Consider the following 14,833-nt stretch of genomic DNA (forward strand, 5'->3'; position numbering starts at 1 on the left):
TCTTGTATATACATATTTCTAATTTGGGGAGGGAAGAGAAACAACAAAATGCTGAAATAAGGTTGACCTATTGTAACAATGAGATACACAAGATGCTATGTTGAAAATTAGCTTTACAGTTTGCGGGTTGGGGGAGGGAAAAGTTGGGGAGGTTGAGAGGGAAGGGATGGTAGGAGAAAAACATGGGAGGGGATAACAATGATTGATAAGAAATGTATCAATGTGCTAGCTTCAGCAGAACATATACTAAAATTGGAACTATACAGAGAAGATTAGCATGGCCCCTGCACATGGATGATATGCAAATTCCATATTTTTGAGAATGTTAATGGACACAGGAGAGATACAGGATCTTCCCATCCCTGTCCCCCCCCCCCAAAAAAAAATCAAAGAGCTCTTTTTTGTACCTTTTTTTAAATTTTTATTTTTAAAAAAAATTGTTTTCTATTCATCTTTTTTTCTCTTATAATTTTTATTCTAGGTGTATATGTATGTGTGTGCTCTTTTTTAAAAAATCTCTTTGACCTTTTGGTGCTTTTTTGTTTGTATGCTTGTTTTATTCTTTTCATTTTTTTCCTCTTTCTTTTTTGCGTGACTTAATTGCTATTCTGTTCATCCCCAGATATATACCCATCATCAATTATTAGATCATATCCCCCATTGTGTACATACTTAATCCAGAAATTTATTACTCAATTCACACCTCTTAGACTTAACTTCTTTAATAGCACTATTATCTCTTTATACATATATAATTTTCAAGTAACTAATTTTAAGAATTTTTATTTTTTAGTTTTTCATGTCTCTTTTCTATCCCTCTCCTCCTCTCATCCTATCCTTTTCTTCTCTCAATATCATTTCTTTAAACTTACATCATTTTTAAGTGTTTTACTTTTAAATTTTAAATTTTTGTTTTTCCTTTTTTTTCTTTTTTTTCTTTAATCTCTCTATCAGTTTGTCCAATCCATTTCCCTCTCTGAGATTAGGACTTGGTTAAATTCACTCTCCTTTTACCTCTCCACATCCCTCTAATCCTATTTTTTCCCACATTACTCCCTAACCCTAATAATTTCTGGTTTGCCAAATTCTTCTTTGCTGTTCTTAGACCATTAATCCATAGTTGGTTGATGCTGAATGCATTGTATCTGTTGAACTAGATTGTATCTGCAGCCATTTTGACTGTGAAACTACAGGACGCTGGTTGATACTTGCCTTAAAATAATGTTCTAGGCACAAAATTGGTGTTACTTTCATACCAAATGGGCAGAACAAGCAGGAAAAACACAAGAAAAATGGCAAGTCTGGGTATCTCAACTCCCACTCATGATAATCAGGTGACAGAACAGTTAATGAATAACCAGAGGAGAGTTCCCCAAAAGCTCTACAAACACTACTGGTAAAAATGGTAAATGAAAAGACAGAAAACCTGCAAAGGACTCAGAATGAGCATGCTGGGGAGTGGGAGGAGGCAAACCAAAGATTAATGCAGGAATCTCGTGAGCGTGAGGAAGCTACTCAAAGATAAATACAGGAATTGCATGAGCAGGTTGAGAACAGTCAAAGAGAAATAAAGGAATTGTGTGAGCAGGCTGAGAACAGTCAAAGTAAACTACAGGAATTGTGTGAACGTGAGGAAGCTAATCAAAGAGTAATACAGGAATTACGAGAGCAGGATGACAATAGACAAAGATCCATAGAAGCATTCATGGAATCCATAAACAGACATCTGAAAGAATTCAGGGAGACCACAAAGGGAATGCTGAATGGAGCCCAGGAGAAGGAATGGGAGTCCAAGGAAACCATAACCAATCAACTAAATAATTTGAGAATAAACACTGAACACCAAATTAAGGAAGTAAAGAAGTTCATACAAGATCTAAAACAAAGCTCAAACAAAGAATTTGAAGCCATCAAAGCTGACCAATTAGAAGGAAAAGAAATAAAAAACAAAGTAGAAAGTCTTGACAGTAAGTTAGACCAGGCAGAAGATTGAATCTCGGGATTGAAGACAGCCTAGATCTTATAGAGAAAAAGGGACAACTATCCAAGACAAATCCAAGAAATATGATAGATCTATTCAACATTTGGAAGACACCTTCAGAAGGCCTAATCTAAGGAGAATGGTTGTAGAGGAGCACCTAGAGACAGAAGTTAATGGTTTAGGAAATTTGTTTAACAGGATCCTAGCAGAGAACTTCCCAAACATGCAAAAAGATAGGCCTATTCAGATACAAGGAGCTGTTAGAACTCCAAATAGACCAGACCAGAATGGGATATCCCACCTTCACATTATAATCGGCACAGGATCAACTCAGACCAAGGAAAAGATCCTTAAAGCTGTAAAGGAAAAAAGATCAATCACCTATAAAGGGAAACCAATTAGAATCACCTCATATTTCTCAGCAGAGACAATTAAAGCAAGAAGAATCTGGAATGATGTATGCCATGCTGTAAAGACAAACAACTATCAACCAAGAATACTGTACCCAGCTAAACTCTCCTTCATAATGGAAGGTCAAATAAAAGCCTTCCATAACAAAGAAAAACTAAAACAATATATCTCCACCAAACCAGCCCTACAACAGATTCTTAAAGATGTCTTACACATACAAAACCAACAAGACCACAATAAAGGCCAAAGAACTGCATTCAAACTGAGAATCAGAGAACCATAGAAAGAACCCAGTCGTCATAGCCCCCAAAAAGGTAGATAACATGGCAGGAACTACCAAACACCTCTCAGTACTAACTCTCAACATTAACAGACATAGACTGTCCGTTAAGTGACATAGACTGTCTAGTTGGATTAAAAAGCAAGATCCTTCTATCTGCTGCTTTCAGGAGTCACACCTTCCCCATGAAAACAAACACATTTTGAAAGTGAAAGATTGGAACAAAATCTACCAAGCAAATGGCCGCCATAAACAGGCAGGAGTTGCAATCCTATTATCAGATAAAATAGACTAAAAATTAAAATTAGTGAGAAGAGATACAGAAGGTCACTCACTACATACTAATTAAGGGATCTCTGCTTTGGGAGGATATTACAATTCTAAATATCTATTCACCAAACAACGGAGCACCCAAATTTCTCCAAGAAGCAAAACTGTCCCTCAGATCTCACATAGATCCAAAGACATTTATTGTTAGGGACTTTAACACACCACTATCCCCACTAGATAGATCAACTCAGCAAAAACTCAACAGAGAAACTGCAGATTTAACAACTGCATAGATCAAATAGATTTAACAGTCATCTACCAAATATTTCACCCAGCAGCATCAGAACACACGTTTTTCTCAGCAGCACACAGAACATTTTCCAAAATAGGTCACAAAGCAAACTTGTACAAAATCAGAACCATTGAAGTTATACCTTGCATTGTCTCAGACCACAAGGGAATAAAATTAGAACACAGCACCAAAAGCTACCAAAGAAAGTCCTGTAACACATGGAGGCTGAACAACACACTGTTGAATCACCAGTGGGTCATGGAAGAGATTAGAAAGAAAATTCAAATGTTCATGATATTCAATAAAAATGAACACACAAATTACAAGCTCCTCTGGGACAGAGCAAAGGCAGTACTCAGGGGCAAGTTTATAGCTCTGAGTTCCTACATCAACAAGTTGGAGAGATCTGAAACCAACAATTTAATGAGACATCTGAACCTCCTTGAAAAAGAACAGCAAGATAAACCTCAATCCAGTAGACAGAAAGAAATAATTAAAATTAAATCAGAATTAAACAAATTAGAATCCAAAAAAAAACATAGAAAGAATCAACAAAACAAAGTTGGTTTTGGAAAAAATTAGTAAAATTGACAGACCCTTAGCAAATCTTATCAGAAAAAGAAGAGAACACACCCAAATAAATAAACTCAGCGATGAGAATGGAAACATCACCACAGAAAAAAACCAAGATTCAGAACATTATAAGGGAATACATCTCAAACCTTTATGCTAATAAGTTTGAGAACTTAGCAGAAATGGACCTTTTCCTAGCAAATATTGACATGCCAAAACTAAACCAAGATGAGTTAAACCATCTTAACAGGCCCATATCAAACATTGAAATAGAAACAGCAATAAGAGACCTCCCAGCTAAGAAAAGCCCAGGACCAGATGGATTTACAGTGGAATTCTACAAGGCCTGCAAAGCAGAGCTCACACCAATACTGCTCCAACTCATCAATGAAATTGAAAGTGAAAGTTCACTACCAAACTCATTCCATGAAGCCATCATAACCCTCATCCCAAAATCAGGCAGGGACTCATCAAAGAAAGAGAACTATAGATCCATTTCTTTCATGAACATTGATGCAAAACTTCTCAACAAAATTTTGGCCAATCAACTTCAACAATTCATCCAAAAAAATCACACCACAATCAAACAGGATTCATTTCAGGGATGCAAAGCTGGTTCAATATATGCAAATCAATTAATATAATGCATCACAAGAACAAGGATAAGAACCACATGGTTATCTCAATAGATGCAGAAAAAACATTTGACAAGATCCAACACCCCTTTATGATGAAGGTTCTTGAAGAACTAGGAATCCAGGGAACATTCCTCAATATAATAAAGGCTGAATATGACAAACCTACAACCACCATTACACTTAATGGTGAAAAACTAGAGCCATTTCCTCTTAACTCAGGAAAGAGACAAGGATGTCCATTCTCCACTTCTCTTCAATTTAATATTAGAATGCCTAGCTACAGCAATAACACAAAATACATACATAAAAGAGAACCAAATACGGAAAGATGAAGTAAAACTCCCCCTCTTTGCAGATGACATGATCTTGTATTTAAAGAATCCCACAGACTCCACTCCCAAATTACTAAAGCTGATTCAAAACTTTGGCAAAGTAGCAGGATATACAATTAACCCTCAATAATCAATGGCTTTTCTGTATGCCAACAATGAGAAAAGGGTGGCTGAAATCAGGAAAGCAACTCCATTCCTAATAGCCCCACAATAACTAAAATACCTAGGAATTAACTTAACCAAAGAAGTGAAGGACCTCTATGATGAAAAATTTAAAAACCTGGAAAAGGAAATCAATACAGAATTTAGAAAGTGGAAAAACCTCCCATGCTCCTAGATTGGAAGGATCAACATTGCGAAAATGGCAATACTTCCCAAGGCTATCTACAAATTTAATGCAATACCTATCAATATTCCAACCTCATTCTTCAAGGAAATAGAAGAGGCAATCCAAAAATTCATATGGAACAATAAAAGACCCCAAAATAGCAAAAACGATCCTTAACAGAAAGAACAATGTTGGAGGAATATCAATACCAAATTTCAAACTCTACTAAAAATCCATAGTAATCACAACAGCTTGGTACTGGCACAAGAACAGACCTCAGGACCAATGGAATAGAATTGAAAACCCAGAAATGAACTCAGACCTATAGCCTTCTAATCTTTGATAAGGAAGCTAAAAAAATAGAAGGGAAGAAAGACAGCCTCTTCAGTAAATGGTGCTGGCAAAATTGGTTAATCACTTGTAGAAAACTAAAGCTAGATCTTTATATAACACCCTGCACAAGAATCAACTCCAAATGGATCAAAGACCTCGGAGTCAAAGCAGACACTCTGAAAACTTTACAGGATGGAATAGGAGAAACCCCCTAGGTCTCCTTGGCACAGGCTGAAATTTTTTTTTTTTGGTCGGTGGTGGGGCCTGAACTCTGGGCCTGGGCGCTGTCCCTCAGCTCTTCAGCTCAAGGCGAGCGCTCTACCACTTGAGCTACAGCGCCACTTCCAGTTTTCTGGTGATTTATTGGAGATAGGAGTCTCACAGTCTCTCCTGCCCGGGCTGGCTTTGTACCGCAATCCTCAGATCTCAGCCTCCTGAGTAGCTAGGATTACAGGCGTGAGCCACCAGCACCCGGCTCAGGCTGAAATTTTCTTAATAAAGACCCAGAAACACAACAAATCAAAGAAAAGGTTGGACAAATGGGATTGCATGAAATTGCAGAGTTTCGGCATGGCAAAGAACATAACTAGCAAGATCAATAGAAAGCCCATGGATTGGGAGAAGATCTTCACTGACATTCAATTGACAAGGGTCTCATGTCTAAAATATACTTAGAACTCAAAAAATTAAATGGCCCAACAACAAATCCTCAAAGATACAACTGCCCAATAAATAAGTGGGCTAAAGACTTACAGAGAAACTTCTCTGAAGAGGAAAGAAGGATGGCCAATTGACACATGAAGAAATGCTCAGCCTCCCTAGCCATAAAAGAAATGCAAATCAAAACACCATTGAGGTACCACCTCACCCCAGTTAGAATGGCTAAATTGTTTAAATAGGGATACAGGTGGACCCATTGCAACAATGAGATGTTCAAATCGTTCTGTTGAAAAATGAACTTTACAACTTTGTTGAGTGGAGGGGGTGGGGAGTAGGGGGAAGTGGGGGCTGCGGATGATGGGAAAGGATGGGAAGGGGAAACAGAGGAGGAGGCAACAATGCTCAATAGGTATTGTACTCATTACCTTGCTCATGTAATTGTAACCCCTCTGTACAGTATTTTTACAATAATATATAAAGAAAGGAAGAAATGCCTACATAGATTGATTTATTAATTAATTAAAATATTAAATGCCAGGAGGATCCAGTTCCCTCTGAGACAAAAATCTCTTCCCTGCCTCTCTTCCTCTTTCTGGTGTTTACCAGCAACTCATTATATTCTTTATCTCAGGACTACAAAACTCCATTCTCTGACTGTCAACATGCAGGAGGAAGGTCTCCCCCCTAAATCCAGGATAATCTCTTCATTCTTATCTGATGACATCTATACTCTATTTCCAAATAAAGTTACATTCTTAGGTACCAGGGATTAGGAATGACATGCTATTTTAAGGGATATAATTCTACCAAATATGCCAAAGATTCCTAAAATTACACATACTTTATTGCAGAAACATTTTAGTCAAAGACAATACAAAGCATCAACCTGTGTCTCCTCCTGCCTCAGCCTCTGAAGTACTTTGACTACAAGTGTACACCATCATGCCCTGTAATATCCTATTTTTAACTATAATTACAAGTGACCAGTATTTGTACATTTGTATCAGAAATACACAAGAATATTCACCAGAATTTATTCAAGGAGTGTATGTATTTACAAAATAGACAAGGATGTGTGGTTAGGATCAAGTTAAAGCTTGATAAATATAGCCCCAAATCAGAAATTCTCAGAAATCTCTTCTGAAAGGTGTGTTTGTTTAACTTTGAAGGGTGGGGGTCAGTGTAGGATGTGAGCATGGGTTTAGTCTCCATTACTAACAATTCTTAGTGAGCTAAGCTAAGGATCACCCAATCCTTACTGAGCTAGGTCTGAATTGATTAAGAAATGCTGTCCATATTTATATTTAAATTAAAGTTTATAAACTATATATAGTTAATCAAGTAGTTTATACCCAGTCCTTCTAACGGAATGTTCTATGTTTGCGTAATACTAAAATAACAGTAGAAAATACTCATAATGTAGTACAAAAAGAAAATGGAATCTCATTTGTGTAGACCATATAATACCTGCAGTCATATTTTTTTTCAAAAGGAGAGACTACAATGATGTCCAAATGTGAGAATTCACTTGTGGAACCAGCAACTTCAACATAGCATGAGAATTTTAAAGCTAGGTGCCAAGGTATGGTAATATGGTTTCATTTATATACCTAACTTCATAAATATTTTCTATGCGCCAAGGTATGGGGATATGGTTTTATTTAACATACCTAACTTCATAGATATTTTCTGTCCTTGAAATGGAAAGCATACTATCATCTAAGAATTAGAAGTGCACATGTAAATACATAATTGGTCAATCTATTTGCTCTTTGCACTCAGTGACACTGTGCAATAAACTCCTTCTTAGACTGACTTAATGGAATAATCCTATGTCTTTCTTGAAAGAATCTTGTTTTATTTATCTTTGGTACCTCCCACAATATACAGTTCCTGGTATCAAGGAGTCCACAGTTGAGAGTAACTAATACTTTCTGTTAACAGTCAACCTGTACAAGGTACCATTTGCATATGAGGAATTCATCTAAAATAAATATTACTCAATATTTTTCCCACTGAAGCAACTATGAAACCTGAGTTTGGGAGCACCTAATTGTTTCATTATACACCAGGCTTACTTAGCTGATATGGAAGTTATTGCTTCAGAGCTTTGCTGTTCAAACAAAGCAGTATTTGTAAAGTATTCAGAAGAATTCGATAGAAGCACTTTCATTAGTAATCCTGGTAGTATTATTACTGTTAAAACTTCCCTTCTTGAGAATCTTCAGAGCCATCATTGATTGAAATCCATTAACTTGACTGAATCAGAATGAATTTTTGAGGTGTCTTTTATTTGGCTTTCTTTCTTCAGGACAAATGAAGCTTCATTCTTGCAGAGAACAGGGCACTACTGTTGACCCATGCCAACTCCTGCTGACAGTAATAATAATTTTTATTTCTAGCAAGTGAATTTTTATAAGATTTGACAAACTTCTCTAACTTTCTGGTGTTCACCAATATTCTTCCAATAAAAAACTTCAATAAAAATGTGCTTATAAATAGTCTTCTTCACTATGTTAAAAATGAACTTTATAAGTTGCAGGGGGAGGGAGGGGGTTGGGGAGGTGAGGAGGGAAGGGATGGTAGGGGAAAATAAAGGAGGGGGTAACAATGCTCAATAGAAAAGGTACTCATTGCCTTACTCATATAACTGTAACCCCTCTGTACAATATCTTTACAATAAAAAAAAATTAAATTGTGGGCTGGGAAGGTGGCTCAGTGGTAGAGCACTTGCCTTGCATGCCTGAGGCCCTGGGTTTGATTCCTCAGCACCACATAAGCAAAAAGAAAAAAGCCGGAAGTGGCACTGTGGCTCAAGTGGTAGAGCGCTAACCTTGAGCTGAAGAGCTGAGGGACAGCGCCCAGGCCCAGAGTTCAGGCCCCACGACCGGACCCAACCAAAAAAAAATTTTTTAATTAAAAAATGGTCTTTTTCAGAAATAACCATTAGGTTAGGAAGGGGCCCGATGTAAATTCAATGGTAAAATAGTTATGATTTAGGCTTCTAATCAACTCATGTTAATGATATAAAAAAGTTGAATGTGGGGCTGGGAAGGTGGCTCAGTGGTAGAGCGCTTGCCTTGCATGCCTGAGGCCCTGGGTTCAATTCCTCAGCACTACATAAGAAAAAAGAAAAAAGCCAGAAGTGGCACTCTGGCTCAAGTGGTAGAGTGCTAGCCTTGAGCTGAAGAGCTGATGGGCAGTGCCCAGGCCAAGAGTTCAGGCCTCAGGACCTAACCCAAAAAAAAAAAAAAAAAAGTTGAATGTACCTTCACACTAAGGAGGATTTTCCTCTCTGGCCTATCTATTGCAATCACTATTTTACAATGGCAAGCAAGTACAAACTAAGAAAATTCTCAAGTAGCCAATGGATATATCCTAAAGGGACTGGTAAATTAAGTCATTTATATTGTCTTTTCTCTACTTTGTTTTCTAAATTTAAAAAATGTTTTTACTTACACCAACTGAGCATACACATCCATGTCCCTGCAGCCATCATACAAACACAGAGATGCTGGTTGTGAGGAGTTAGACCTCTTCCAGTTCCTGCTGTGCAGTTCCATCATATGAGAGAGAAGTATCCACTCCATGTATGTGATAAATTATGCTGGAAATCCTTCCACAGTCTGTTTACACCTGCTAACTCTCAGGACTTAGGAAACAATATCTCACTATAGAAATTCTTAAAAAAAAAAAAAAGGCCCAGGAACTCTATTATATTTTCACAAAATGCTATTGCAGACATAGAAGAAATGGAGCTTTGAAAGAAGTAATTAAATGAAAAGGTTATAAATGAAAAAAAGGAGTCTGGAAAAACATCAGAAACCTGGGAATAACAAGAGATGAACTAGCCAGGGGCATTTGGCCTTTTCTTAACCATTTTAGCACAGGACTGTTTGGCAATCTGGAGAGACATTCTGCTTTAGGTAGTGAAGCGTGACTTTAACCTTTCAATATGTTTTTGACATGGATAGTTTCAAAGATTTTGAATTTCTATATGTGTGTCATTCATCCAACAATGTTTATGGAGAGCCCTTCCTATGTGTCAGTCACTATTTTATGTGAGAGAGAGAAAGTGCAAAATGCAAATTATACACACACACACACACACACACACACACACACACATTTTCATCATCTCTCCTGAGTTCCATGAGAAAGACCAGCAATGAACTTAATTAATAAAAATAAAAATGTAGTGAGTGTTATCAACATACAAGAGTGTGGAATAGAGCAAACTGGTCATGTGTGACTTTAAAGAACTACCTTGATGGTGGCGCTATTATAAATGGTCTCTAAGTTACATCATTAAATGAAAGGGGCTAAATGTAGAAGAATGCTACTACCATGCTACCACTTGTATTTTATTAAGAATAAATACATATTTATGTATTAAAAAACTTAGTTTCTCCATCTCTGCAAACTTTTTTGAACATTATATTTGATAACATCATAACTGCCTTTTTCTCAGATCAGCAGATAGAATTGGGCCTCTTCTAGATTTCTATTGATGATGGTCAATCCATACCCATCCAGTGCCCTGGAAGTTTCTGGAATCAGTGCAGACTTTGTAAACCAGGGAGTCAAAGACTCAGATAAAGATGATAAGAGTTCCTTGCCCATTTTCTACTTCTATACATACTGTCCATCCTTCCCAGTTTCTGTCCAAAACTTCTTTAAATATTATTATTCCTTTATATCACACATTTACTACTTTCACTTTTGCCTTCACTTGAACCACAGTCCTTTTCTTTTTGGGGCATGTCTTATTTCTCCTTCTTCTTCTTTTTTTTTTCCCATAGTCCTGGTGCTTGAACTTGAGTCCAGGGCACTGTCTCTGAGCTTCTTTTGCCAAAAGCTGGCACTCTATGACTTAAGCCACAGTGCCATTTCTGGCTTTTTCTGTTTATATGTACTGAGAAATCGAACCTAGGGCTTCATACATGCTAGGCAAGCAGTCTACCACTAAGCATTCCCAGGCCATTGGGAAATATCTTATTTTTAATTCTTTATTGTTATACCTGACCACCACCTAGCCCAGTCTCCAGTAATGCCAGTGTTCCCATCAGAGCTGTTTTGGGATACAAGTGGGCAGTAAAATGTTTGGTTTTACTTCCTGGTCTGTGTTGGCAAAAGTCCCATGGATGGGTTAAAATCAAGTCAGTGGGCTGGGTTTTTCAGTATAACTTCACTATAACTTCTGTGGAGTAAATGGAGGAGGAGGATTCTTTTTAGTCCATTTCCCCATAGAGTAAACATGAAGCAGAAAAGGTTTACTGAAACAGGAAGTTTAATTTCAGATTTACTGGGAAGTAGCTGAGAAACTTCAGCCACAGAAAACAACAGTTTACCCAAATCTCAAATATACTTCCAGAAAACTCAGAATGGTTTGTTTTGAGATTTTATGTGTTTGTTTGTTGATTAGCAATGAATACCATCCTTACTCTAATTGATCCTAAGTAAGAATATAATTTTAAAAGTATGACTGATGGGCTGAGAATGTGGCTTAGTGGTAGAGTGCTTGCCTCGCATGCATGAAGCCCTGGGTTCGATTCCTCAGCATCACATACACAGAAAAAGCAGGAAGTGGTGCCGTGGCTCAGGTGGTAGAGTGATAGCCTTGAGCAAAAGAAGCTCAGGAACAATGTCCAGTCCCATAGTTGAAGCTCCAGGTCTGGCAAAAAAAAAGTATGACTGAGCCAAAACCATTTTCATCTTACTATTTCTAGTTTATTAGTCAGGACTATGTAAATAATAGCTTAAAAAAAAAAAAACTTAGTATATAGAACCCTCTTCAGGTATGCAGTTCCAGCAACTTAAGAAGTCTGTCTCTTCCCATGTCTTTGCTTTCCTTTTGCTTAAAGAAGCTTCTTTGGGGGCTCATTTTCTTTTCATGGTAACCTAGGTTTATATCCTAACGGTTCATATTCTAGAGTGAACTGCTTTACAGGATATTTCAAGAAAGATTTATGTTTGCCCTCACTCAGATCACATGACATCACTGAACCAATTACTATGTTCAAGCCTCGACACAAGAACCAAAATTGTGCAAGGATGTTTATGAAAAGAAAAGGGATGCTGCAGAGCCGAGAGCACAATTCAACACTGAGGTACCAAAGAAGCAAAACTGAAGGCATTCCTTTTCAGGTTCATGGAGGGTATTTTTGGGGGAGGGGGGGCAGTTCCTGTCGTGGGGCCTGAACTCTGGGCCTGGGCGCTGTCCCTCAGCTCTTCAGCTCAAGGCGAGCACTCTACCACTTGAGTCACAGCGCCACTTCTGGCTTTTTTTTCTTTTTGCTTATGTGGTTCTGAGGAATCGAACCCAGGGCCTCGAGCATGCAAGGCATGCACTCTACCACTGAGCCACCTTCCCAGCCCCATGGAGGGTATACTTTTGAAAGTGTCTCCTCTATGGGCCCTAGTCTCTTTCCCCACCTCACTTTAATTCTGGCCAAGGAATAGATAAAATATTCATCACATCCATATTCAAAAATTTCTCCCAGAGGGCCTGAACTTCCTACCATTTCATAATTGGAGCTTCATTTCTTTAACCTAAGCAGAAACCTCTCAAAGAGTATTTCCATTTTTTTCTTTCTCTTTCTTTCCTTCCTTCTTTTCTCTCTTTTTTTTTTTGTTGTTGTTGGTTGTGGGACTTGAACTCTGGAGGCCTGGGTACTGTCCCTCAGCTCTTCAGATCAAGATTAGCACCTTATCACTTAAGCCACTTCCAGTTTTCTGGTGATTTTTTGGAGATAAGAGTCTCACAGACTTTCCTGCCCAGGCTGGCTTTGAACCACAAACCTCAGATTTCAGCCTCCTGAGTAGCAAGGATTACAGGCATGAGCCACCAGTACCCGGCCTGCCTGCCTTTTCTTCTTTCTTTCTTTCTTTCTTCCTTTCTTTCTTTCTTTCTTTCTTTCTTTCTTTCTTTCTTTCTTTCTTCCTTCCTTCCTTCCTTCCTTCCTTCCTTCTTTCCTTCCTTCCTTCCCTTCAAACAAGTAGGGGGCAAATTTAAGTCAGTAATAGTGCCCCATACTTGTATTGATGATAGAATAAGCAACCTCCAGAGCTAGAAGTAGCAGGAAACACTCACCGAATCAGAGTAAATGTGGAAATCCCTAAGCAGGAAGACTTTGAGGCTTCATCACTTCTGGGAAGATAATCTAGAGTTCTGAGAACATAACTACAGAAAGAAGGATGAATCCTGCCAATACCAAGTCCTTGACTATTCAGGTTACTGGCGACTTTTGGAAGCTTAATTTTTCCCTACAGCAAGGTTTAAAGAGAAACTAGGAGAGTTATGAATTGTATGTCCTCCCTATGCCGAAGGGGGAAATCAATCTTTAAACCACAAGAAAAGTCAAATGCCTCTTAAGTTTAGTATTGACATGAAGTTCCATCCTTCATATCCCAGTAATTTAATATTTCTTTTCTGGGACTTTGATTGCCTTCAGCAAAGAAAAGAACTTACATAACTAAGATATATTTGTGTTTCATAACAAGCATGTTCTAAAATTTTTCATCTACCTAATAGTGATAAATCTATAAAGGTATGATTCTTTTAGTAGTTAGAGGCTATACCTGGTAATATGCTTGTCCAAAAGTCAACTCAGACTGGAACCAAACCAAACTGACCTGTTCCATAAATGTAAGCTGTTAGTTTCTGCTGGAAGATTGGTAAAAGATGCTTTACCAATAAGAATTTAGTTAATAAGTTTTTAAATATTTCCTGTAGATATGGTAATAAAGTATTTCCTGTAGATATGATAATAACCATCAAGTCAATCAACTGCAGGGCCAGTACCCATTAACAATGAAGGGTGGGGGTGAAGGGTATTGAGCAAACAAGACCCAAACCAAAGGAAAGCAGCGAGTGATAGAAAAGAGAAAAAAAAGCTTGATATTCCTCTACAGCAAGGGTATAAGGAAAAACTAAGGGTTATGAGTGTCTCTCCTAGAACTAAGGGAAAATTCAAGTCCACTTTGAGAAAATAAGAAAGTCATTGATTGAGCGGCACATATGACGATGGCTTGGGAACAGGGATTCAAGTTCTCCTGAATGATGTGTCCCACCATGAGAAAAGTTACAAGAACTCCTGTAACCATAGGAAAGAGTCATGAATCAATGTCTTTATACAGTAACATAGGTCAGGTCATCAACTACCTCACGGATGGAAATCTGTGGGATTTAGATGTGGTCTTTAACACATTCTTACAGTCAGTGGAGGGTAGGTTGAACAGACATAGTAATAACATCTAAGAATTTTACCTACTAATAGTCAAGAGAATATTAGGTCAGATAGGTGGATAGGAAATGACTATTAAAAAGAGCTAAATGTAGCCCAAAAATTTTTGGTTCTTGCCCTACTATACTCTGTTTCTCCTCAATTAAGTTATTCTACTGAGGTTACATGCAGAATCTTTAGTATAGAGACATCTTTTTCATCTTCACACAACTTGAGTTCACAAACCACAAAATAAGTTATGGACCTCTTAAATTAACAAATAAGGGTAATTTATTTTGTGACCTATTTTAAGCTATGGTGCTACAGATATCATTGACTCTCTTAACCAGGTGCCAATAAATTTTGGAATCTTGTGACTCACCACCCTGCAGAATCCTTACAGATTTAAAAATGGCTCACACAGGAAGAATCCTAAGGAAGAGAATGCGGGGTCCCAAATATCTGGTGTTCTCTACAACTGTCTGTTTTCACTGTATCTATTTGTTTTCT

The 14,833-nt window shown here is 37.7% G+C and overlaps 1 pseudogene; it reads left to right on the top strand.

The window, feature by feature from the left end:
* Nucleotides 1–222: 222 nt before the first annotated feature.
* LOC122111973 lies at nt 223–318 on the top strand (annotated as a pseudogene).
* Nucleotides 319–14,833: the final 14,515 nt, after the last annotated feature.

This window comes from Dipodomys spectabilis, unplaced genomic scaffold (assembly GCF_019054845.1).
Source record: "Dipodomys spectabilis isolate Male_0828 unplaced genomic scaffold, ASM1905484v1 ptg000089l, whole genome shotgun sequence".
NCBI lineage: Eukaryota > Metazoa > Chordata > Mammalia > Rodentia > Heteromyidae > Dipodomys > Dipodomys spectabilis.